Source organism: Pleurodeles waltl, chromosome 12 (assembly GCF_031143425.1).
Source record: "Pleurodeles waltl isolate 20211129_DDA chromosome 12, aPleWal1.hap1.20221129, whole genome shotgun sequence".
Classification (NCBI taxonomy): domain Eukaryota; kingdom Metazoa; phylum Chordata; class Amphibia; order Caudata; family Salamandridae; genus Pleurodeles; species Pleurodeles waltl.
The window spans coordinates 313,726,966-313,752,252 of NC_090451.1; positions in this window are offsets into that span (position 1 = coordinate 313,726,966).

Genomic DNA, 25,287 nt, shown 5'->3' on the forward strand with positions numbered 1-25,287 from the left:
AGCCCTGCCTTCTGCTTATTAGACAGCCCATTCACATTATATGTAATATTTTGATTTGTTGTCCCACTAGTTAATCTATATAATCAGAGCTAGCATCTTGACAGTCAGTTCTTCTCGACCTTCTCAATGTGCGCATTTTTCTTATCAAGCTCACAAGTATGCTTGTCTGAAATTTACAACTCAGCCAACCTGCCCAAAATAACCATTCCCACATCCTGCTCTGTTTCTCACAAATCCCCCAACTGCCCCCTCCCTGTCCTTGGATACAGGATTTCCCCATCATTCCCACCAAGGTGACCAAATCTCAAAAGGTGCCTTTTTATGGCACCCTGTGTCCCTCCTCCCCTCCTTGTGATCCCTCTGCAGTAAGAAAACATCATCATACAGTTGAAACCTAATCAATGAATCCTATAAAAAATATCATCACATATTACCAATTCACTACTTTTTCATCATTTTGGCAAGAAGAGACTGTGCCTCCTCAACCATTATAAGAACATGAAATTGCCCATCCACAAGAACTTTAAGCTTAGACTGTTGAATACTTGAGTTCCTATAGATTTAAATTCTTGAATCAACCCTTGAAACAGTGTTCGTCAATGAGCAGCAATTATTGCTAAATCTAAAAAAACTATCATCTGCTTATTATCAACCAACTGAAATGATTTTTTAGGAATTGGTGCCATCAAGATCCACTTGTGAATACTACATATGCGCAAGCTGATGCCCAGGAATCCTATACGCCCTCATGATTGTCAAATTCGCAGGTACATCTGGTAGGATGTGTTCATGAATCAATGAGTTGCTTAGCTGGGATGCACTCTGGGCCCCCGGACATGTTTCCCTCTGGAATATCGGTAATTCTAAGATTTGAGTGCCTTGCAAAATTCTCCATTTCATCCAGTTTATTTTCTAGTTGATGGATCTTCTTTTGCTCATTTAAGGCTTCTTTGTCAATGAACAACAACTTATCCTCCAGGTCAGGAATTCTCTGCTCCACATAAGCCAATCTCTGTAGCACTTGTGATATATTCTGCTTGATTTTCGATAATGAACCTGCTGTTGCCTCAGCTCTCAAAATTCCCATAGAATTGTTTTTAAAATCTCAGGTTGCATTACAGAGGCCAAGTCTGACCCTTGTTTATTGCCTGTGACAGAATCTGGCCTAAGAGGGGGATTTCAGTTGCTCAAGGTTCCCAGCCGCTGTCGTCCTGTTCTAGAATTTGTGCCCGACCTACACCAACTGACTCTTCTCCTAAATGAGCTGGTACTTCCCTACCTAGTACACTCGCCTCTTGCAAGTCAGCACTGATTTCAGAGTCTCCCACCTCCTTTTTCTGCTTCAACATCAGTTTTCTCTCTTTATCAGACCGATTAATTGCAGGTTTATGAAGCACAGGATATTTTTTATTTTAGCTGATATGTTTGCATTAGAGACAGAAATGGAGTGTTTTGCATTGCTGAATTAATGCTTGTGATTTCTTCACTGTTAACACCATGACTCCTTATGGCCAGTGTGTGTGTGTTTGTTATTGGCCACCATTTGTCTTTGTTTTAACATGCTGTGTGACCAGGGACATTTTGTGTCCATAGGCTTGCATGTGTTCTTTGTTCAACATGCCTCTTTGTTTGCAGTTGTTATTTTACCATGTGACTGGCAGTCATTTTGTACATCCAGCTAGTTGTCTGTATCATAGGCTTGCATGTGTTCTTTGCTTTCCTTTTTATTTTTGACCATGTGACTGGCAGCCATTTTGTGCATGCAGCCAGTGTTCCATTGCCATAGGTTTTGCACGTGTTCTTGGTTCCACATGCCTCCTTGCTCCTCGTTGTTTGACTATGTTGCTGACAGCCATTTTATGCATCTAGTCAGTGTCATTTTGCCTTAGGCTTCCATGTGTTCTTTGTGCCCCATGCCTCCTTGTAGTTGTTGGATGATTTGGCTGGCGGCCATTTTGTTCATCCATCCAGTGTCTTTTTGTCGTAAGCTTGCATGTGTTCTTTGTTCCCCATTCCTCCTTGCCCCTTGTTGCTGTTGTTTGACTGTATGGCAGGCGGCTATTTTGTGCATCCAGCCAGTGTGTATTTGCCATCGGCTTGCATGGATTGATGTGATACCAGTGTATATTGATATACTTGGGGATCATTGTAGTATATATATATATATATATATATATATATATATATATATATATATATATACTAAAAGAATATGATTATGATGAACGTTGCTTGTATTATTTCTGTCCTTTCTTTTGCATTTTTTATTTTGTGTCTCATTTGTCTTTTGCTCACAATAGGTTTTTTCTTCTTGTCCTCCCAACAAACATTGGCAATTATTGATCATATGTTTAATTTATACTTAGAGCCCCACTCTGCAGTTCTGGGATGCCATCTTCGAATTCCAGAGAGGGCAGTCTTGTCTCACAGCAGCCAACACCAGCAACAAGAACACCGGCAACAACAGCATCAGAAGAATCAGACCCAACCTCTGCATTCGCTTGGCTTCAAGTGGCAGGTCTTAAGTCCAATGGCACGTCAGAAGATTTTCCAGGAGTATCTTGATGATACAAAAGAGGTGTATGTGGATCAAAACGCACTGGTGTATTGGTATGGGAAGATGCACCAATGGCCACAGCTCAGCAGGCTGGCAATAAAGTATATGGCTTGTCTTGTAGCCAGCATGTCTGCTGAATGCATGTTCAGTGCAGCTGGTACAGTTGTTACAGTGAGAAGGACCAGTCTCTCACCTCAAAATGAACCGGCCTTTTATACAACCTGATTACACCATTCCCGAAAAACCACAGGAGGTGAAAGAGGATGATTGGTCAGAATCAAGCGTATTAGCTGACCAACTTCTGGGTAAACCACCTGAGTCTGAAGATGAACTATCCCGGACTGAGTATGTCAGTTCCACCATAGAACTTTTTAGGCATTTATTGTTGAACTTCTTTATATCTTTGTAAAAAAAAAAAATAGATAGGGGAACAGTAGGTTTGTGTCAAATTTATGCTGCAGCACAATTTGTTTGTCATGTATAGTTGGACCCGTGTGCAGTGAAGAAGCCCCCAAATTCCCTTCAGGACAATGGAGACAATGCCTGCCTCCATCACATGCCATTGGCTATTCTTTTTTTACATTAAAAAAGAGGCCCAGCTAAAAGAACTACCACAGGATGGGCAGGAAAAATAATTTTCCTGTAGGAAAAACATTCACCCACCAGATTTACCCCTTAGTGGCATGCTTCATCATTGGGTTTCTCACCATTTCTCTACAGAGCGGGGCATGCTACAACCTATGGGATACGTGGGACCAGTAATATAGTCTTGCCAATGTGAATCACAGGAGGGTTAGGAATGGTAGGTTCTTGGCTGAGTTCAAAATACCTGTCTCCTAGTAATTCCAATGATTTAATAGATCTCTTGGAGGTGGTATGATTAAAAAGGGGCTGCAGAAGAGGGGGATGTAATGTACCTGACTTCCTAGTCTACATGTTTCTGAGCCCTACCCCTTGGCTCCTCTTCAAGACCAAGGTGGACTCCCTGGTGCCACTCCTTGTTTGACTACCTCTAATGAAAGCACCCCTTACTGCGCATCACTGTTACCCTCATTACTGGTCTGTTTTATTCCATTTCCTGTAGGTCCTCCCCAGGTATTTCCTTGGCAAAGGTAGGCCCACCCCCCCCACCCATTTAATTGCTAATTGTTATTATTTATACAGCGCTCACTGAGCATGTGTAGCAGGGATCCAACGCCCTGATGAATGCCCAGAGACCTTCCAGAGCTCATTTTTAAGGGCAGAAACATGTCGGCTTCCTCCTTTAGATAGGTGACCTTGTGAGTCATTGCTCTCGCATTGGTTTCCCAGTCTTCTTTTTAATCACACCAAACAGAACCTTCTGTTAAAAACTCACATGGGTAGATGTTTAGGTGTTTTTATTTCCTAGTATAGCTGGATCCCTTTTCCAGAAACAAGAATTAATTTACGCACTCCCTCCTGTTCCTTTAACAGTGAGGTTGAGTCCACCCAGGTGGCACTGTCCTACCTGGGTGGGGCTAGGTGGTCATATGATGAAGCATGACACTATATAGTGTGTGAGACCACCTAGTCCGTAAAGGAAATTCCCCTCCCAGACCCCACACCACACCATAGTTCACCCACACTTCGCCTCTAGTTGAGGTTCACGGATGGTCCAGTGTTACAATTGATACACTACTGACCCACCTTCGTTACAAGAACCCCGTACTCTCAGTTGTGATTTTGTAATGATGTAACGGCCCAGGGGGGTCCAGTTACATTTGTTGTTGAGGCTCATCCAGTCTATAGACCAGAAATTATTTACTCTTTGGTCACTTTTCCAGCAGTAGATGGTAACACAAATACATTTCACCACTATACACCTGCAAAGATACCTGCACAATAAAGAGCATATGCATATTTAGAAATACCTTTATCTTATAACAACCATAATAACTGGCTTGACGGCACCCTACCACATACAATATTACATGTTAGGTCAGGTCCTCTGAGCAACCATGGCCCAACCTGGCCTTTATTTGCCACATATACACCTCACTCTGCTGCAGCAACCTTAGCGGTAGCTGAGGTTCACCACCTATATATGGAGCTCACGACAATATACAGACTATTAGTACAGTTTGTTATGCAAACATTAAATACTAACCCAGCATTTACTGTCTCAGTGCAACAACATGCAGTCACGCCAGGCATTAACCCTGCGACTGTACATTCGATCATGGGTAAGGTACCAGCCAAGCGGGAGGAAATTCCATTTTTGGTTAGCTCAAAAAATAAATGCGCTATAAGTAGTTTTTCCCCATACAGGAACTCAGGATAAACATAGAATTCTCATTATGTGCTTGGCATTTGGGAGGGTTCCCTATGATTGATAACTGCATTACATGGGGCACGGTATTTGCCACGCTCTATACTACCGCACACAGTACACCAACACTTGCCAATCTTCTGGTGGTGTTAAAACAAATTCAAGATGAATACAGGGCTGCCCCGGCCATGGATTTGGGGATGCAATTATTGGGCATTTTGCTACAGTATCCTCAATCATATTAAGTAACCTTAAAAGGGAAGCAGTTGCACTAGTAGTGCGCATGCAGCTCAGGGACATTCCTGCAGAGGATCAAGAACGTGAGTTACCAAAGATTATCACAGAGGCCTATTCAAGAATTGGTCGAAATTGTCTGGGGGACAGACCGATGAAACCATAATTTCAAGGCAGATCTAATAAAGATACTACCAAACAAGCGCCTGAAGGTTCCAAAAAAAGCTGGAAAAAAAAACACACACCTAAAAAAGAAAGGGGAGAATCTCCGCATGTGAAGACCCCACAAAATAGGTATAACCTTAAAAATAGGGATAATATGAAAATGCCTGACAGATATCGATATACTGATACACGGCAATCTCGTTCCTTTAAGGGCTCATCCGAAAAACACAATGAGAGAGGTGGGCAGTCAGAGCAGCAATCTGAGTATGTGAAACCAAGAAAGGACTCACAACGCTCATCTGAAATATCAGTTAAAAAAAAGAAGAGAAATTTCCCCAACAAAAACCCCAATTTATAAAGAAAAAGGTGGCAGCAGTTACAATTCGACATGCCACTCAAGGAGAGGGCTTTACTGAAGAACAGGAAGTGGGCACTGGCACTGCTCGACAGTGCAGCAGAGGTCACAATAGTTCACCAGGATCTTCAAGAGCATCTGGAGGGGAAAGCAACTGATGACTTCTTACAAGTTGAGACTGTGGGCATGAGTGTCTCCACACCCAATAGGGTGTACAGAGTAACTATTCAGTTAGAAGGAGACAATGAACGTATGATAGACGCCATCTTTTGGGACCGCGTCATTTCTATTTATGATATTTTGCTGGCTGAAAAAGATTGGCTCCTCGAATTCATCCACAATCTCCCTTATCGAGAGGATGTAATTGAAAAATCCTTCTAGCCCCTTGTTGCCTGAAAGCTAGTTGAAATGCATGCCATTGATTGGGCAGTGGCACAGGCACCTGCGTAATATCGCAATCACGTAGGATGGGATAAAGATTCCCCCTACCTCATAATACCAATAAAATCCCAACCCCTACCTCAATACCCAATAAAATACACCTGTGAGGGAAATCCTCAACCAATTGCAGTACCAGGATGTCATTGAACCTTCGGACTCATCCATTAATAATCCATTATTTCCAGTCACTAAACCCGACCATTCATTTAGAATAGTCTTAGACTACAGACATTTAAACAGTCACACAAAAACATTTGCCATACAAACTGAACAGAGCACAGCACTTATGAACAATAAAGGGTGCACTAAATATGAGACAACCCTAGATATATCCAATGGATTTTTCTGCCCAAACATAGCACCTGAAAGTAGGGACTTGACAAGTTTTTGTGCACTTGGCTTTCAGTCATAATTCTGCAGACTCCCACAAGGGTACAAAACCAGCCTAGGGCTGTTCTCGGCTCATGTAACATCTATACTACACAACATTGATTATCTCACAGACGACAACCTCATGCAGCATTTAAGATGGGTAGCCCGCATTATTGTAGGATTTGCCGAAATCAGCTATAAATTCAACTTTAAAAAACTAAAATAGATTTCCTTAGTGTCCTGTTTCTGCGATACGAATTCTCTGATGAAGGCAGGAGACTGGCGCCCCAATTTTTAGAAAAATGTGTACAACTACAACCTTCAAACACAATAAAAAAGCTCCAGTCTGTGTTGGGCTTTTTAAGCTTTGGCAAAACATATATTCCAGATTATGGAATTTTGGACAGTTGAACATACATGCATTCTAAAAGCTTTGAAAAAAGACATGCTTAAGCAAAACACTTGCACACAAAGGACAATAAAAAACATTAGATCATCAGAGTAATTGCTGCTGCCATTAGTTTCACCAATGTAACATTCAACGAGGGTGAGACAGTCCCAATTGCATACAAATCACACTTATACTTCAAAGCTGAACAACGCTTTGCTCCCACTGAGAAAATCCGTACTGCTGTGCAGATGGCAGTCCTTAAAGAGAGACCTCTTGCCCAAGACAAGCGCATTATCGTCGTGGCCCCCATTCCAGCCCAAGAGGATGTTACCAAAGGGAGCATTCCAAATGCTAAAACATTACATCCACGTTGTATCCAATGGGCAACATCTCTGACAGCCACTGATGTTGATTATGTTTTTGACTCCAAATTACAGACACAACAATTCTTACAATATGAACTTGAATGCCCAGTTCCAGCAAATACATTGCCTATTGAACAATATCATAGAACTTGTACACTGATGGTTCGGCCCAATCAGCAATAGGCACCAAACATCGATACTCTGCTGCTTGTGCAGTCATAAGTGGTTACATGAAGGATAGCAAGTTCCATCCACAAAATACTTACACACAGACTCTAGGAGATTCCACTGCACAACTTGCAGAGCTTAAGGCTCTGGTAATGGCACAGGAACATACGGATCCTGAGCAGATGACATTGGTTGTCTGTGATTCGTACTTATGTGTCCAGTCCTTCAATGAATATCTGCATTACTGGTGCCAATATGGGTTCAGTGATTCAAAAGGCAATACCATTAAACACAGACTACTGTGGGGAAAAGTAGCAGAGCTGAAAGAAACGCTACCTAATGTCCATGTTATGCATACCCTAGGACATCAGCGTGTTGGAATACACATTGAAGGCCTTACTCTGGCTGATGAAGCAGCCAAATCAGCAGTAGCCCTGGCTTCTGTTGCTGCAGTAACTCGTTCTAAACTAAAAGTGGATAATGAAACACCAGCGGACGTGAAAGCTTCGGCTGATGGCATGCCTTTACTTAAAGTGTATCCTGCTAAATATTCCTACTGGATGGCAAGCTTCTTTGATGCACAAGTAATAATACCAAGTGTGGGAGTTCGAGCAATTCCCAGTTAAGACCTGAATTAATAAAAGCAGCGCATGAGGGAGTTGCTTCTGCTCATGCTGATGTGGCAGCTACAATTTCAATATTTAAATCACGTTATTGGTGGCCAGGTCTCTACAAACAGACCAAGCAGAATGTCCTTTGTTGTGACATCTGCCAGCAAGTAAAAGGGTCCACGTGAAATGCCCACCGCAGACACCCTTCCTAATTTCCAACAAACCTTTACAATGTGTGTACCTGGACCATAGTGGTCCCCTGACACCAGACAGAGCATACAAATACATTCTAGTCGCTGACGACTCATGCTCCAGATTTCTATGGGATCGGCCACAACGCTCGGCTGACGCTAAAACTGTTATTAAAGATTTGCAAGTCTTTAGCGCCACATATGCTGTTGCAGCTTTCCACCCAGACCGGGGCCCTGCTTCTGCCTCAAGGGCTTACAGGGACACCATGGCTTTGTTAGGGGTCCAACTGCTTTATTTGTCTGCGAAGGGAAATAGTTTAGTGGAGCGACTAAACTGAGATTTAAAGCAATCCTTAACAGCTAGAGTATTGGGCACGTGTCTTAGTTGGCTAACACACCTATAGGGAGTCTAGAGAGCACTTACCAATCTGCTCAGAGGGTCCCGAGGGGGCATACATCATACCAATGTTTGGAACTCAAATGTATGTTCCAGGTCTTGATGGTCCTGGCATGGAGGCAGAGGATACACCCTTTTACATAAATTAATGTGCCAGTGTCTTGCAGGACTTACGACAGTTCCTTGATGACAAAGCTTCTGCCAATGCTGCCTCTTTTGAATCAGGGATGTACCAGTAACATCTACCGGCTGGACTCCTAAACTTGGGGAGCTAGTGCGTGAAAAGATTGCTGTGAAAAAGGAATTTGGTCCTTCTTATCTGACACCGGTTCCAGTACTGGGAATACACGGTACCAGAACTGTGATTCTACCACCGATGCATGGCTCTAAAGAAAACTGCTTTGTCTCCATCGACAATGCCAAGTTACACCATGTACCGATCCTGCACAGCAGACCTAGAGGACTCCTGAGTACTGCCCGAATCCCTCCTACTACAGGTCAGGATGTTCTCCTACAAGTCTTGAACAGCAACGTTGATACTTCTCCGAGTGTGGGGAGGGTGGAAAATGAGCTTTCATTGGTTCCACTTACAACTACGTCTACAATCATTAATGAGAATAATGAGCAATTTCTTACAAATTCTACACAAACAGATGTCATAATTTACTATGAACCACCTAGGGAGTCTTCAGCAAGTTCTCCTCTTCAAAACACAGCTCCAGTTTTTCACAAACAGATTCTGGTTATTTTATCGATGTAAACAACACCTTTAGTGACTCATCTGCCTCTTCTGCAAAAGCACTGTCAAGAGCACGTAAGTTGATACTTTGGCTTAAAATCAATTATTTCGTTTGTCCATGGATTTATCCATGGCTCTTATTGATTGTACTTGCCTTCCTCCTTTGGATTGGGTTTGTTATTGTTTTCTTTCTCCTTGTGCATAGTTATTTTCTTCCTGAACGCTCTAAAGTTTAACCAGTGGATTAGGTCCTATAACCAAATTTTTCATCACAAACAATTTGCAGAGACTTGTCCCTAGTGAACATTACAACCATACCAATTCCTGATGGGATTATTTGGGGCAAAGTATTATTTGACATAGTTGGGCCTACTGAGGTCATTCAAATACCATATGTATTCAAACTCTTTACAACAGAGGTGATTACACCCGTAGTGATTTCTGATGATTGGGAAGTGAAAACTGTTGATGCTATGATGCCTGATCTAAAGTATTATACATAATTTGAAAATGAAGATGTGTACCAGTTTAAAGGAAATTATGGAGATAAGTTCTGTTATAATTGTTATGGACATTATTTCATTCACAGAGCAAGTACCCCAAAGACTATTTTTAAATATACACGATGGGAACACTGCCCGACTCCACCAGTAAGCAGTTCTAAAATGTATACTGAAAAATGAGCATATTTTTCTGGACATAATATAAGAATGCTGAGTCATATTATTTTAAACTGCCAGAAATGGAAAGTCAACATGTTTTATTAACAGATGTAAAATTTATTTATTCTGGTTCCTTTGTTTCCCGATTGTCTATAGAAGGCTATGAGTACTGGTTGAAGTTCATTGACTTAAAAAGTGTGGGGGGGAACAAAAAATTTGGCAAATAAGAGGAACAGAAGCTTTATTTAGAGCATGTATGATTCCTGTTCAAATGATTTTTGTAAATGACACAGTACAACAAACAAGCTGTTTAGTCTTAACAATCATTAAGTAACTGAATGGGCCTAATATTCCCACCCCTGCAAAATTTTACAAATGGCAAAAGTATACAAATGCGTCATAAAATCAGCAAAATGAATGAGTCCAGAATGGTACATTTAATACATCAGTTTTACATCCTGGCAGATGGTTATTGTGGCCTGAAGGCACCAATGGGTGCCATATGCGTTTTGTTAACTCCTCAGGGGGTTTTAGAACGAATAGGCCAGACCCTCGCTATGTGTTCTCAGAACATTCAGGTATGGTGACAACATATAGTGAATGGAAACTATGCCAGCAAGGTTCCTCTCTGGATGCTGTCAAAGAACATCTAAGTCTCCTGTCCAACAACACAGATTTACATGATTTCCTGTTAGGCCCTAGAAGACAATGCATAAAACTCTTCTTATATGCTGCATATAATGATATATGGAAGCTTTCCCAACAAGAAGCGGCTGCCCGGTTAAGGTGACTAGATCAGGAAAACACACAGAAAGCATTGGCTGTTGTAGATAATGGAATTGACACCTTGCCCGACGGAATATACACCTTGAATAACATTGTATCCTCTGCAATAGATATAGTACAGAGTGATGTATCATTTTTGTAACATGGACAAAGTCAGCTAAGATCCATTATGCAGTTAGGTTGGACACTACAAACACTGGAAGCAGGTCACGTTCCTTAGCAACACATGAGCACAAGGGAGATTTTTTCCACATTTAATTTAACTCAACTGGGTGAGCAAGCACTAGAAACTCGCTGAGGGGCTACTGGGAGGGCAGTGCTGGTATGGGGGTGGTGGCTTTACCTGCATCTGGGGTGGTCATCAGGGAGCTTCCATCAGAGGAGGTATCCGAGTCTGGGTTGCCACCTCCTGTCTCCGCTGTGGTGCTCCCCTCGCCCTCTGTCCCACTGGTTCCCTCAGCGTCAATGGACTCTGTCTCCTGGGTCCTGTGGGATGCAGCTCCCTCTGTCGCCGGTGCCCCTGCTCCTCTGCCAGATGATGCTAATGCACACATGGACAGGATGACAGAGGAAAAAAGGGAGGGCGAGAGAGAAAGGGAACACTGGGTCAATTACAGCACCAACACCACAGTTGGCATACATAGCACTGCCACACACAGGGATCAGGATTGAGCATTATGCATTCTACTGCGATTGATTTGGCTAGATGCCACAGCAAGATGATGGCCAAACACCGCCAACTGCACCCCTCCTGGGACCCGGTAAGCCCTGACTGACATAGAATGCAAACAAGCTAGGTAACCTGCATTTACCATACACCAATGACCCTTGAGGTGGATCACGCTGCAATGTCTGGCTTGGCATTAAGGGGCACCCACTAACTCACATGAAGCACCCGGATCCCATGAACCTACCAATTATTGTAGTAATGCCCACTCTACTCACCTCCTTGTGGCTGCTGCGATGCCCTCAAGCGCCCATCCAGCTCTGGGTAGGCTACCGCCAGTATGTGGGCCATCAGGGGAGTCAGGTTCCAACAGGCACCCCTTCCTCATTGGGAGACCATTCTCAGCTGGGCCTCAGCGGTCTTCTGTGCCCAGTGTCTCAGGTCCTCCCACTGTTTCCTGCAGTAGGTGCTCCACCTGCTGTAGCCTGCCAGGGTCCACATGTTTTTGGCGATGGCACACCACAATCCCTTCTTCTGATGGGTGCTGACCTGCAGAGGAAACACAGAGAGGAGGACACCATTAACCATACAATTCAGCCTGTCACACATATGGCCCACCAATCCCGTTTCCATCACCATTGGCACACACATCGTCCAGCGCCCACCATGTACACTACCACCAGACATTCCCCCAATGACACGATGCTTGCACACACATCCTCATGCATCCTTCCCACATGTATCATGCCCATGGTATAGTCACCTGCTGGTCTGGAGGCCCATACAGCAGTCCATACTGGTGTAGGACGCCATCCAAAAGTCTCTCCAACTCCTCCGAAGTGAAGGCAGGGGCCCTTTCCCCGGTCACACGGGCCATGGTATGTACCTGGCACAGGTCATAGCAGCACACACAGTGTAGGTGTCCTGCGGAAATTCAGGAAACAAGTGAGGATTTGGATATGAAATGACGGTCACGTCCGCGACTGTGTATACCGTCCCTGCCGGCGCAGATACCCATTGGCCACTGTACTCCATAGAGCACCATATTAACCAATGAGGAATTGCACAGCGGTGCAAGACCGCCTAGTACCACAACGCCTAACGTCGGCGGAGTTACCTCACTTCCACCTGTCCCAAGATACAGGAAAGGCAGATGCCATTTCATGGTGGTGGAGAACGATCAGATAAACCATAACTGCGTCATTGCCTAAAGTAGCACATACATTGCCATTCCCACTATCTCATCACATTGATGATGTATGTACACTGAGGCGGTGGTTCTATGGTTCAAATTGTGACAGCCTTCTCACTCTTGTGTCCCATAGATACCTAAATCTGTGGATGAATAGGAGGAGCAGACAAACCCCCATGTACAGACCCCTTGTGGACTTGGGTACACTGCAGGACAGGCACATTATGCTCACCTATAGACTGGACAGGGCCACAATCACATAGCTGTGTGCCCAATTGCAACCTGACCTGATATCAGCTATCCGTCATTCCACTGGGACCCCCCCTCTTATGAAAGTGCTATCAGTGCTCCATTTCCTGGCAATTGGTTCTTTCCAAGTGACAGTGGGCTTGGCAGTAGGAATGTCTCAGCCAATGTTCTAAATTGTGCTGGAAAGGGTTCTGTCTGCCCTAGTGAAACACATGTGCAGCTACATTATTTTCCCCTAGATGGAAGATTTGGCCACTGTTAAGGCAGGATTCTATGCAATGGGCCATATCCCCAATATTATTGGGGAGATTGACTGTACACATATTGCGTTATTCCACCCTGCCAAAATGAACAGGTGTTCAGGAATCGGAAGAGTTTCCACTCACTGAATGTACAAATGGTGTGCCTGTCTGACCAGTACATCTGCCACGTCACTGCCAAGTATCCTGGGTTGGTGAATGATGCCTTTGTTCTGAGGAATAGCAACATTCCAAACGTGATGGGCCAACTACAGAGGCACAGGGTGTGGCTAATAGGTGAGCCAGAGTCCCAACCCACTGCATTTCAGTGTGTGCCTTGAGGTGTTATTATCAGTGGATTGAGTAAGGTTAAAATTTGTCCCTCACTATTTACAGGAGACTCTGGCTACCCAAACCTTTTGTGGCTCTTGGCCCCTGTGAGGAATGCCAGGACAGGGGCTGAGAACCATTATAATGAGGCACATGGATGAACCAGATGAATAATTGAAAGGACCTTTGGCCTCCTGAAGGCCAGGTTCAGGTGCCTTCATCTTACAGGAGGATCCCTGTGCTGCTCACCCGGGATGGTCTGCCAGATAGTAGTGGACCCTGAGATCAGTGAGGATGAGGAGGCAGAGGATGAGGATGTGGACAACAGAACACCAGTTATACATCAATACTTCCAATGATACATAGGTGAGACAGTGGAGCTGGTCATTGCTCTGAATATTGATTTCATCTGTGTGACCGTGGCATGATGGCATTCGCTTCCTTGGCATCAAAACTTACCTATGGCTTGTCATCTTACAGATGTTGGTGAAATGGCAACAGTGTGCTGATGTGATTAATACAGACAGATTCAGGTCATTAATTGTATGACATCACAGTGTCCATATCATTTGCACCATATGTGACTGTTCCCCTAAATGCACATTTTTAACACATAAAATACTATCAGTCAAGTTGTGTTCAAGGGTGTTTTTTGTGGTGATATAAAATTGAGGGTAAAGTGCAATGGAATGGGGTGATGTGAAAAAAAAGACCAGAGTATTCTTCCAGTCTGATTGTAGCACAGATGCAGTATCCAAGGGGCCATAGGAAGGGGAGCAAAGGCAGTTCAAAGTGGACAAGTTGACTGGGAGGGACACAAGGAGGACAATCAGGAGAGTCTAATTTCCTGGCTGCAGTCTTGGGAAGTGTCTCTGGCTTCTGTCTGGGTTGCAGGGAATGTTTGTGGGGTGGTTCACCTTCTGCAGGAGGCCTGTAGGTCCTGTGGCGGGCCTCCTGTCCACTAGATGCAGCAGAGGTGGTGGGCTAGTCAATAGACTGGCTAGTGGTAGGGGCCCACTTGTGTGCTGTCCATTCCCTCATGATGTTGGCTATGTCTGCGAGCACCCCGGCTTCTAGAGATCATGGTGGTGTTGAGAGCCTGCAAGTCCTCCCTGATCTCCTGATGGTGTTCCTCCAGCAGCCACTTGTTCTCCTGCATGTGGTAAAGGATCTGGCCCATTGTGTCCTGGGACTGTTGGTAGGCACCCAGGATCTTGGTGACTGCCTCCTGGAGAGTCGGTTCCCTGGGTCTGTCCTCCCCCTGGCGCACAGCGGTCCTCCCAGTGTTCCTGTTGCCCTGTGCCCCTGTCCCCCTGAACGGTGTGCCCACTGCCACCAGGTCCCTGATTGTCTTGGGTGTGAGGTGTGAACTGGGGTCCCTGTACAGGTGGGCACCCTGATGATTGACGTGTTTGGGGGCAGAGGTGTAGATGGGTGGGTGCTGTGGTGTTGGATACTGATGGGGGAGGTTCTGTGGTGGACTGTGATGGGCTTGGGTGACCGACTTTCCAGTGGTCCCTGATGGGCCAGGTTATTGATCCAGATTCTGAAGTCCAGAGTTACTGTCATCAGTGGGGGCATCTTCTGCTGGGGAGCTGGTTTGTCATGGCACCTCCACTCCTCTGACATTGGCTGGGGCACCTGCGAGCATGTAAGTGATTCCCCTCTATCGTTGCTGTTTCCCTGCCACCTTTGTGTATGGTGATGTATTGTGGGATTGTTAGTTCCCATGTGCTATGCATGCTTTTATGATGGGTGTCCATGCAGGGCTGGGAGGGCTGTCCATGCATTGGTATTGCATGCAGGGTTGGGCATTGTGGTTAGTCATCTGTGTAGGTGCAGTGTGTGGGATGTAGTTGACTGATGGGAGTGAGGGTGAGGGGGTGTAATGGCATGCAGGTATGGCGGGTGATAAGTAGTAAATGGTGACTCACCAATGTCCAGTCCTCCGTCAACTCCAGTGCGTCCCTCAGGATGCAGTAATGCCAAGACTTGGTCCTCCCATGCTGTGTGCTGTGGGGGAGGAGGTGGGGGTCCACCGCAGGTCCTTTGTATGGCGAGCCGGTGCCTTGCTGCAATGTAACGTACCTTCCCCCGTAGGTCGTTCCACCTCTTCCTGGTGTCATCCCTTGTTCTTGGATGCTGTCCTACGGCGTTGACCCTGTCCATGATTCTCCGCCATAGCTTCATCTTCCTGGCAATGGATATCCAAATGGCTGTGGCTTTACCCTGACTATTTCCTCTACCATGACCCTCAACTCCTCATCTGTGAAACAGGGGTGTCTTTGTGGGGACATGGGTGTTGTGTGGCATGTGTAAGTGTGTGGGTGTTGGGTAGTGTGGTTGGGTGTGCGTAGTGGTGTGCGTGAGGGATGTATGGGTGTATGTGGTATGTGTGTCTAGTTGTCGCACTGGTCTTAGTGTCAGTCTGGTGGCAATGATTAGTATTTGTAAAGGGTTATGGGTAATGCGGGTGTCTGTTTTATAGTGCTGACGGTGGGTGTGGTGTGTGTATGAGTGTCAGGTGTATGTTTTTGATATTGGCCAATGTTGTGCAGTTTAGTATTTGGGTGTTCATTCTAAGGGCACCGGTGTGTACTGCCAATGGTTTACTGCCGATGAATGTCTGCCGTGGTGATTCGTGGGTCATAATGAAGTGGGTGCTGTTTTATTGGCGTAACGGTAGGAGTGTTGGTACCACCACTTTAACACTGACCTTTGGACTGCAGATTTGTTTATGTGGCAGTATTCTGTCGAATTGGTGTGTGTGTGTCATAATCTTCTATCAAAAATATTACTCTGGGCATTGTTAGAAAAGCAAAGAAGTCAAGCTAACCAAAAACCTTTCATAATGGAGGGGCAGAGCTTTAGCCTATGATGATGATGATGAGTACTCCGAATCAATGAAGAGAGGAACAATAATGGTCAATGAAAGACATGTTGGTGTTGGTTGGTAAATGCAATGGGACCTCTTACTTTCCAGCCTTGCAGCACTGTCATAGGAACTGTTTGTGTACTTTATAAATGAATTACACAGCACAACATTGGTGGCTCGGGAGGTAGCCCTTGACCATGGCCACGCTCTTGTTGACTGTTTGAGCATGAGGAAGACTGTGAAAGCCTTCTCAACAAACATACATGGTGAATATTATTTATAATACTAGCTTACTTGTGTCACGCCTGCCGCAATCCACTTAGTGGGCCCGGCAGGTGCGTGGCAGCATTAAAGACACTCTTGCCTAGCAGGAAACTGCTTAGCGTTCTGGTTACACATCCGCAGTTCCTGCTGTCGGGCACTTTCCTTCCTTTTCTGCAGCACAGCATATCGTGTTGGCATTGTCAGTTGTTTCTCCATTGTTTTTTTTCCTATCCTAAGATTTTTGGTTATGGCTGCTTCTGCTTTTTCTCCCGAAGTATACCTGTGAAGAAAATAAAAGGACAAGAAGATTTTATGCATCCTGCAGTTCCATTAAAAGGTGGTAACCTGCATGAATTAATTTTGCTATGTACTTATCTGATAATGGCAAGCCTTCGTTGTCTTGGCTTTGAAGTAAACTTCTCTGTGGAATCTAACATGATACATTAGTAATGGTTCTGGACTTACAGGACAAAGTACTATCAACTTTAAGTTTTTATAACTGATTTTTCTTTTTTCTTTTTGTTTTGACATTTATTATTGCCAGTACTTAGATCTTGTTAGGTATGTAGAATCCTTTCATGAGTTTAGGGTGGAGGTTGGTTTCCTTAGTTTGCCATCATATAGTAGTAACTGTCTGTTATATTTTTTCCAGATTTCACATTTTGTTTTATGCAGCCATTTATCTATCACACAACGAAAGAGGGGTTTCACTCAGGTATTATCAAAGGGCATATCTGTTGTTTCAGTATTACACACATTATACTCTATTTTTCTAGTCAACATTTACTGACTTTTTCTGTCCTTTCTATCTCACTTAGGAAGGCGTGTTGAATTCATTAGGCACATGCACTTATCTGCAGCACCTTTGAGGGACCTGTGCCTTTTCTCCTTTCCATCCTGTCTTCCCCCACTTATCCTTGATTTGCTTTGACAGTTGTTGGGCTGACTCAGTAGTGTTGGAAGTTAAGAACTCACGTCAGAAATTCCATATTGCTCCTGTGGAGAGTAAGCTGAGATATTACAACTTGTGCCTGCAATCTTCACAGGAGACAGTAGAGCACAAACAAATACCACAAGGTATATAGGGGAGAGGGAATGATTACCAACAAACCAGAAGAAATCTACAGACTAGTACAGGCCAGAAAAAGTCAGCTACCAAAACAAACATGAAATAAGGAAAAAAATGATAATCCAGGGATAACAGGAATTAAATAAACATTGGATAGGGGAGTTGGATAAAAGGAGACAGGATAAAAACATAAACAAGGCAAAATTTAAAGTAGTATAATAGTGGTCAGAGGTAAAAGTAAGGGAAATAAAAAAATAAAATAATAGGAGTTACTGAGGTGAGCAGGGCCCTCAGCAGTGGCACTGGTGGTCGGTGCCTCCTCCCAAGCTATTCCAAGACCTGTCTTAGTGCTGCCCCTCTTCTTGCCCTTGGGTGCTGATGTAAGTAATAAAGAAGATAGAAAAATTAATTAGTGGTACAGTTAATCTCCACAGAATTATTATAACAGGCAAACGCAGTAACATTGTACTTATCTGAATCAGATCACCTATGGTACTGGGATAGATTATAGTTGAGTTATTGTTGAGTTGGCTATATTAATCCTAATGTCGCTATTCCAAGTTTCCTTAACAAAAATTGGAGCAAATGCATTGCAGTGGATGACCTTTGATTCTATTCTCATTGCTCATCCTCCTTGATGGACCCACTCAATCTCCCTTTTTTGCAATGCATAGACGCATACTAGTACTGCACCTCACTGTGAAATTGTTTGGGACTGTACGAGCTAGATAAAGAAAGTCACAGAGAAAGCTAACTAATTGCTATCACTACTTCACTATGGTGACAAGAGGACAGAGGAGTCTGCATTGCAATGGCTTCTGAAATAATAAGCCAAAGTGAGCGCCGACAATTACTATTAGGTAGCGCAGACCACCTGCCTACCTCAAACTGGATCACATAATAATATTCTTAATGTAAACTAGTCATAACTACCTCTGAGTGTGAGCAGCACGCTATTCAGAAAAAAAGTTAGCATTGTGGAACACAAACACAACAAATAATACAATTAATACTCACTGAACCCCCGTATGTCGATGCCTAGCAGGTCCTTTTCTAGGTTGATGGATCCCCTAGCAGTGCATCAGCTGCTGGGTGGTTCACTGGACCTGTATGGTGTTCTGTGCACACCTATGCAGACTCCCCCAAGGCAGCCAATGCTCCCGCATGGGGTATCCACTGCTAGACCTGCCACCTGCTATCAGCATGGAGGGATGGTGGCACTGAATGGAAAAAACTGTGCTGCCACCTCCACCTCACAAAACATTGGCTGCACCGTCATCTACAAGGTAGCTGCTGCTGGCTGTTCGGGGGAGCCTATAACCAACACTCCCCTGGACACCACCCTGCTCTGACCTGCTCTGCCATGGTGTTGGGCGAGGTAAAGAAAAGAAATAGGAGATGGAAAGATGGAAGGAAGGAATAGGGATGAAAGAGAAATTTTAATAAATACATATATCATGAAAAATATGAAAAAAAGAAAAAAAAGCTAATACACAGAAACAAAAACACACACTAATACAACAAATATAAATGAGAGGTAGATTAATAAGGAGATTGGAGGAATAAAAATATTAAGAAGGGTTTCAAAAATAGGCCTATCACCATGAACAGAGTAAAAAAACAAGATGGCCCCGCCCTTTGAACCACGTTATTCCATTTGCTCATGATTTTGAATGCGAGGCCGTATTCCGTGTTGTGTTTGACATAAAACACAACATGAACAAGCAAAACTCTGCCGGCTCATGGAACTCTGCTTAGCGCGGTAGAGTTTTTTAACCACTTCACACAGTGACGCACTCTGCAAACTCCAACAAGGTCTACTATAATCTCCATACGATAGGCACCCTCTTGAACGCCATCTTGAAAATCAATATTGCACACAGCAAAACCTACTGGTTACATATTATGGTTTTCTACAGCACAGAATACCAATACATTATTATCATTGTAAACTGTCCTCAAGATCCTACTTGTCATGGAACTAGCACCATTGTTTTGACAAGCACTACCAATCAGTAGGTGGCATTTTTCATCGTCCTTATTGTAGATGTTAGCATAAGATAGTTAGTGCATGCAGCAAAAACTAATAGAAACATGATACAATATATTACTTTTTTTAAAGCATTTTTTACAAAATTATATTGAAACATAGCAACATGCCACCTGAAACCTCAATTTGTGCCACCAGTACTTCTGTACTTGACAAACACTGATAAATCCCAAAACTATACTCAAGCATAAATATAAGTATCAGCATCCTTAAAATAGGCACCATCTTAAAGGTTGGTAGTACATATCACCAGATCTATTGGCCACATAATATGGTATTATTCAAAAACAGATAGTTGTAATCTGTTCACAGGACCCTACTAATATGTTGTTGTATAATTGAACCGATTGCAAATATTCCATTTTCAAAACAAAAGAAGTCCCAATTCTTTGACCGTACAATCTTAACCATCATCATTCAAATAGATTGAGACCCTAAGTCAGAAGTGTTGCGCATGAAGCCCTGACTAGTCTATTCTACAGACTAGTACAGGCCAGAAAAAGTCAGCTACCAAAACAAACATGAAATAAGGAAAAAAGGTCTACTATAATCTCCATACGATAGGCACCCTCTTGAACGCCATCTTGAAAATCAATATTGCACACAGCAAAACCTACTGGTTACATATTATGGTTTTCTACAGCACAGAATACCAATACATTATTATCATTGTAAACTGTCCTCAAGATCCTACTTGTCATGGAACTAGCACCATTGTTTTGACAAGCACTACCAATCAGTAGGTGGCATTTTTCATCGTCCTTATTGTAGATGTTATCATAAGATAGTTAGTGCATGCAGCAAAAACTAATAGAAACATGATACAATATATTACTTTTTTTAAAGCATTTTTTACAAAATTATATTGAAACATAGCAACATGCCACCTGAAACCTCAATTTGTGCCACCAGTACTTCTGTACTTGACAAACACTGATAAATCCCAAAACTATACTAAAGCATAAATATAAGTATCACCGTCCTTAAAATAGGCACCATCTTAAAGGTTGGTAGTACATATAACCAGATCTATTGGCCACATAATATGGTATTATTCAAAAACAGATAGTTGCAATCTGTTCACAGGACCCTACTAATATGTTGTTGTATAATTGAACCGATTGCAAATATTCCATTTTCAAAACAAAAGAAGTCCCAATTCTTTGACCGTACAATCTTAACCATCATCATTCAAATAGATTGAGACCCTAAGTCAGAAGTGTTGCGCATGAAGCCCTGAGAGTCACTCTTCCTATTGTTCCAGATAATCTATTCAGTATCCTTAAGGGTGTCAGAACACATCTCACCAGGCATCATCCTAGCAACAACCAATCCTAAGGCGGTTTGTACAATCAAATCACAGCTTCCAAGTAGGGAGATGAGAGCAAAAAAAAAAAAAAAAGGAAATAACAGGATGAAATGTATAGGGTAGCAAATTCATTCCCACATATATCAACTCTAGCTTCATCCAAACAGCAATGTAATTCCTTCTCTTCAACCTTAGGCCCAGTTCAACTGCTCTTAGCTTGCATTTTGACTTTGCCTCAGTTTGTCTCAAATGAAGACATCTATTCCCACCACTTGGATCTCTTTTAACAGTACCAATGCAATAAAAGTTAAAACAATTCCCAATGGTTCTTTCTATGCATTGCGCATCACTAGAGAATAGTTAGCATTGTTGTTGAAGCAGGCTCTTTGATGTTCCTGTACATGGACTTGCAGTTGCTGTGTGGTGCTTCCCACATATATTGTCTCACAGCTACAGTGCAACACATAAACAACAAAGGTATATTGACAATTTATTAAATGCTTGATTTCATAACTTTTGGAAGTATTGTGACTACATTTCTAGATTTAGCTTCTACCTAAATAGCAAACTGAACAATTCCCAAGGATAAAAAAACTTGTGGCTGGGATAAACCGGCCTCATTAACCAGTGGGTGCCTGGGGTGAGCTGGTCTCGTCCTGGCACACAATTCCTGTGTGCCTGGGACGAGACCAGCTCATCCTGCACCCGGACCCCACCCCCCAGTCAGGGATGGAAGGAGAATCACTTCCCCTTCCACCCACCTCCCCCACCCCCCCCAAGCGAAGTCTGATGACGTCAGTGCGCAAATCGCGCACTGACCTCATCAGCACGATCCCGGAAAAAAAATGCAAAACCATTTCTCTTCCGACAGGGAGGTGGGGCAGGAGAGACATGAAAGGAAAGGAAAGACCTTTCCTTTCATGTCTCTCGAAGCATTTCTTCTGCCCAATCAAATGCCCACTAGACACCAGAGATTTTCTTTTTTGGTGAATGTTTCAATAAGGGGAGCAGCCCCTTTGGCAAGGGCCTCTCCCCAGGGGGGCAAATGATTCTTATGCCATTTATGCCCCCCCCCGGGGGCAGTAAACCACTAGACCCCAGGGATAATTTTTTTTGTTTATTTTTGTGGGGAGCAACCCCGTAGGTAAGGGTCGCTCCCGGGGGACCAAATTATTTTTAGGCCATTTCTGCCCCAACCACTAGACACCAGGGATTTATTTTTATCAATACTTATAAAAAGATATATAAAATAGTGGGTTGGTGGCTACCAACCAGTATGGGCCTGGTTATGCCCCCACCACAACTGAAGGGGGTAACAGTCTTTCAGCTTTCCTCTGCACACTAAAACATCTTATCCTACAGCAAGCTAGAGGAAATTTGATTATTTTGGGTTTTAGTTTTACATTTGGGCCATGAGAGCTTGGTAACTCTCAAAATCACCCCACTTGGAATGGTGAGGGTTGCACTTTTTGGACTTTGGGACGCTGCCATGTAAAAAAATCCACAAAACCTGGACACGTCTGAAAACAAAACATCTGGGTGAGTCCAGGGTGGTGTGCTTCACATGTACAGCACACCATTTTCTTACCCACAATGCCCTGCAAACCTCCAACTTTGCTGGAAATCACACATTTTTCCCACATTTTTGTTATGGAACCTTCCGGAATCTGCAGGAATCCACACAATACCTACCTCCCAACATTGTCTCATCTATACCGATAAAGATTCTGCTGCACTTGTCAGCCTAAAAATGTTTTTTTTTTCAAACTGCCCTTTTGAACCCGCTTTGGTTCCCCCTCACTGCCGACATGTTTTTGGCTCTTCCCTGTCACAGGCACTTGGCCCACCTACACAACTGAGGTATCATTTTTACCGGGAGACTGAGGGGAACGTTGGGTGGTAGGTAATTTGTCCCGGTGCAGTGATCCAACACAAAAATGTGGGAAAATTAGATTTTTTAGCTAAATTTGAGGTTTGCTATGGATTCTGGGTTAGAAAACATTGGGGGATCTACGCAAATCACACCTCCCTTGACTCCCTCGGGTGTCTAGTTTTCAGAAATGTCTGGGTTTGGTAGGTTTCCCTAGATGGCTGTTGAGCCCAGGACCAAAAACGCAGGTGCGCCCCCGCAAAAACAGGTAGTTTTGTATTTGATAATTTTGGTGTGTCCAGATAGTGTTTTGGATCATTTCCTGTCATGAGCACTAGGCCCTCCCACACAAGTGAGGTACAATTTTTATCGGGTGACTTGGGGGAACGCTGGGTGGAAAGAAATTTGTGGCTCCTCTCAGATTCCAGAACTTTCTGTCACCGAAATGAGAGGAAAAGCTGTTTTGTTGGCCAAATTTTGAGGTTTGCAAAGGATTCTGGGTAACAGAAACTGGTGAGAACTCAACATGCCACCCCATCTTGGATTCCCCTAGGTGTCTAGTTTCCAGAAGTGTGAAGGTTTGGTAGGTTTCCCTCGGTGCTGGCTGAGCTAGAGGTAAAAGTCCACAGCAAGGCACTTTGCAAAAAACAGCTCTGTTTTCTTTGAGAAAATGTTATGTGTCCACGTTGTGTTTTAGGGCATTTCCTGTCACGGGCCTAGGCCTGGGTACCATTTTTACCAGGAGACATGGGGGAACACTGGGTGGAAGGAAGTATGTGGCCTCTCTCAGATTCCAGAACTTTCTGTCACCGAAATGTGAGGAAAAAGTGTTTTTTGGCTACATTTTGAGGTTTGCAAAGGATTCTGGGTAACAGAACCTGGTGAGAACCCCACAAGTCACCCCATGTTGGATTTCCCTAGGTGTCTAGTTTTTAAAGATGTGCAGGTTTGGTTCATTTCCCTAGGTGCCGGCTGAGATAGAGGCCAAAATCCACAACTAGGCACTTTGCAAAAAACAGCTCTGTTTTCTTTGGGAAAATGTGATGTGTCCACGTTGTGTTTTGGGGCATTCCCTGGCGCGGGCGCTAAGCCTACCCACACAAGTAAGGTACCATTTTTAGCGGGAGACTTGGGGGAGCACTGGGTGGAAGGAAATTTGTGGCTCCTCTCAGATTCCAGAACTTTCCATCACCAAAATATGAGGGAAAACTGTTTTTGGGCCATATTTTGGTGTTTGCAAAATGATTCTGATACCAGAACCTGGTGAGAGCCACACAAGTCACCCCATTCTGAATTCCCCAGGTGTCTAGTTTTACAAAATGCACAGGTTTGCTAGGTTTCCCTAGGTGCCGGCTGAGCTAGAGGCAAAAATCTACAGCTAGGCACTTTGCATAAAACCGGTTAGTTTTCTTTGGAAACTGTGATGTGACCATGATGTGTTTTGGGACATTTCCGGTCACTGGCGTTAGGCCTACCTACACAAAGTGAGGTACCATTTTTATAGGGAGACTTGGGGGAATTCTGGGTGGAAGGAAGTTTGTGGCTCCTCTCAGATTCCAGATCTATGCAGCACCGAAATCTGAGGGAAAAGTGTTTTTTTTGGCACATTTTGAGGTTTGCAAAGGATTCTGGGTAACAGAACCTGGGGAGAGCCCCACAAGTCACCCCATTCTGGATTCCCCTAGGTGTCTAGTTTCCAAAAATATACAGGTTTGCCAGGTTTCCCAGGTGCCGGCTGAACTAGGGGCCGAAATCCACAGCTAGGCAAAAAACACATCCGATTTCAATGTAAAAATTTGATGAGTCCATGTTGCATTTCCTTAGCAACACAAAAGGATGATGGACGGAGTGCTGAACAATGCAAACACTCTCCCCCAGTCACAGATCTGGGTTTAATCCATCGTACTTTTGTTCTTTTGTTCTTTTGCAATTCAGTCTTTACCCTGTTCCTCATGGGAAACAGGGTCAAGCCTGATTTGCATATGGCTGGGTCCAAACTGGGGTGGCATAGTGAGCAAAAGAACAATGGATTAAACCCAGATCTGTGACTGGGGGTGAGTGTTTGAAAAGTTTCAACACTCCGGCCATCATTTTATTTTGTTTTGTGATGTTGCCATGTTGCATTTCCTGTCACGGGCATTAGGCCTACCCACACAAGTGAGGCACCATTTGTATCAAGAGACTTGGGGGAATGCTGGGGGGAAGGAAGTTTGTGCCTCCTCCCAGATTCCAGAACTTTGCAACACCGAAGTCCAAGGGAAAAGAGTTTTTTTTGCCAGATTTTGAGGTGTGCAAAGGATTCTGGGTAACAGAACCTGGTGAGAGCACCACACGTCACCCCATTCTGGATTCCCCCAGGTGTCTAGTTTTCGAACATGCACAGGTTTGGTAGGTTTCCCATGGTGCTGGCTTAGCTAGAAGCCAAAATCCACAGCTAGGCACTTTCCAA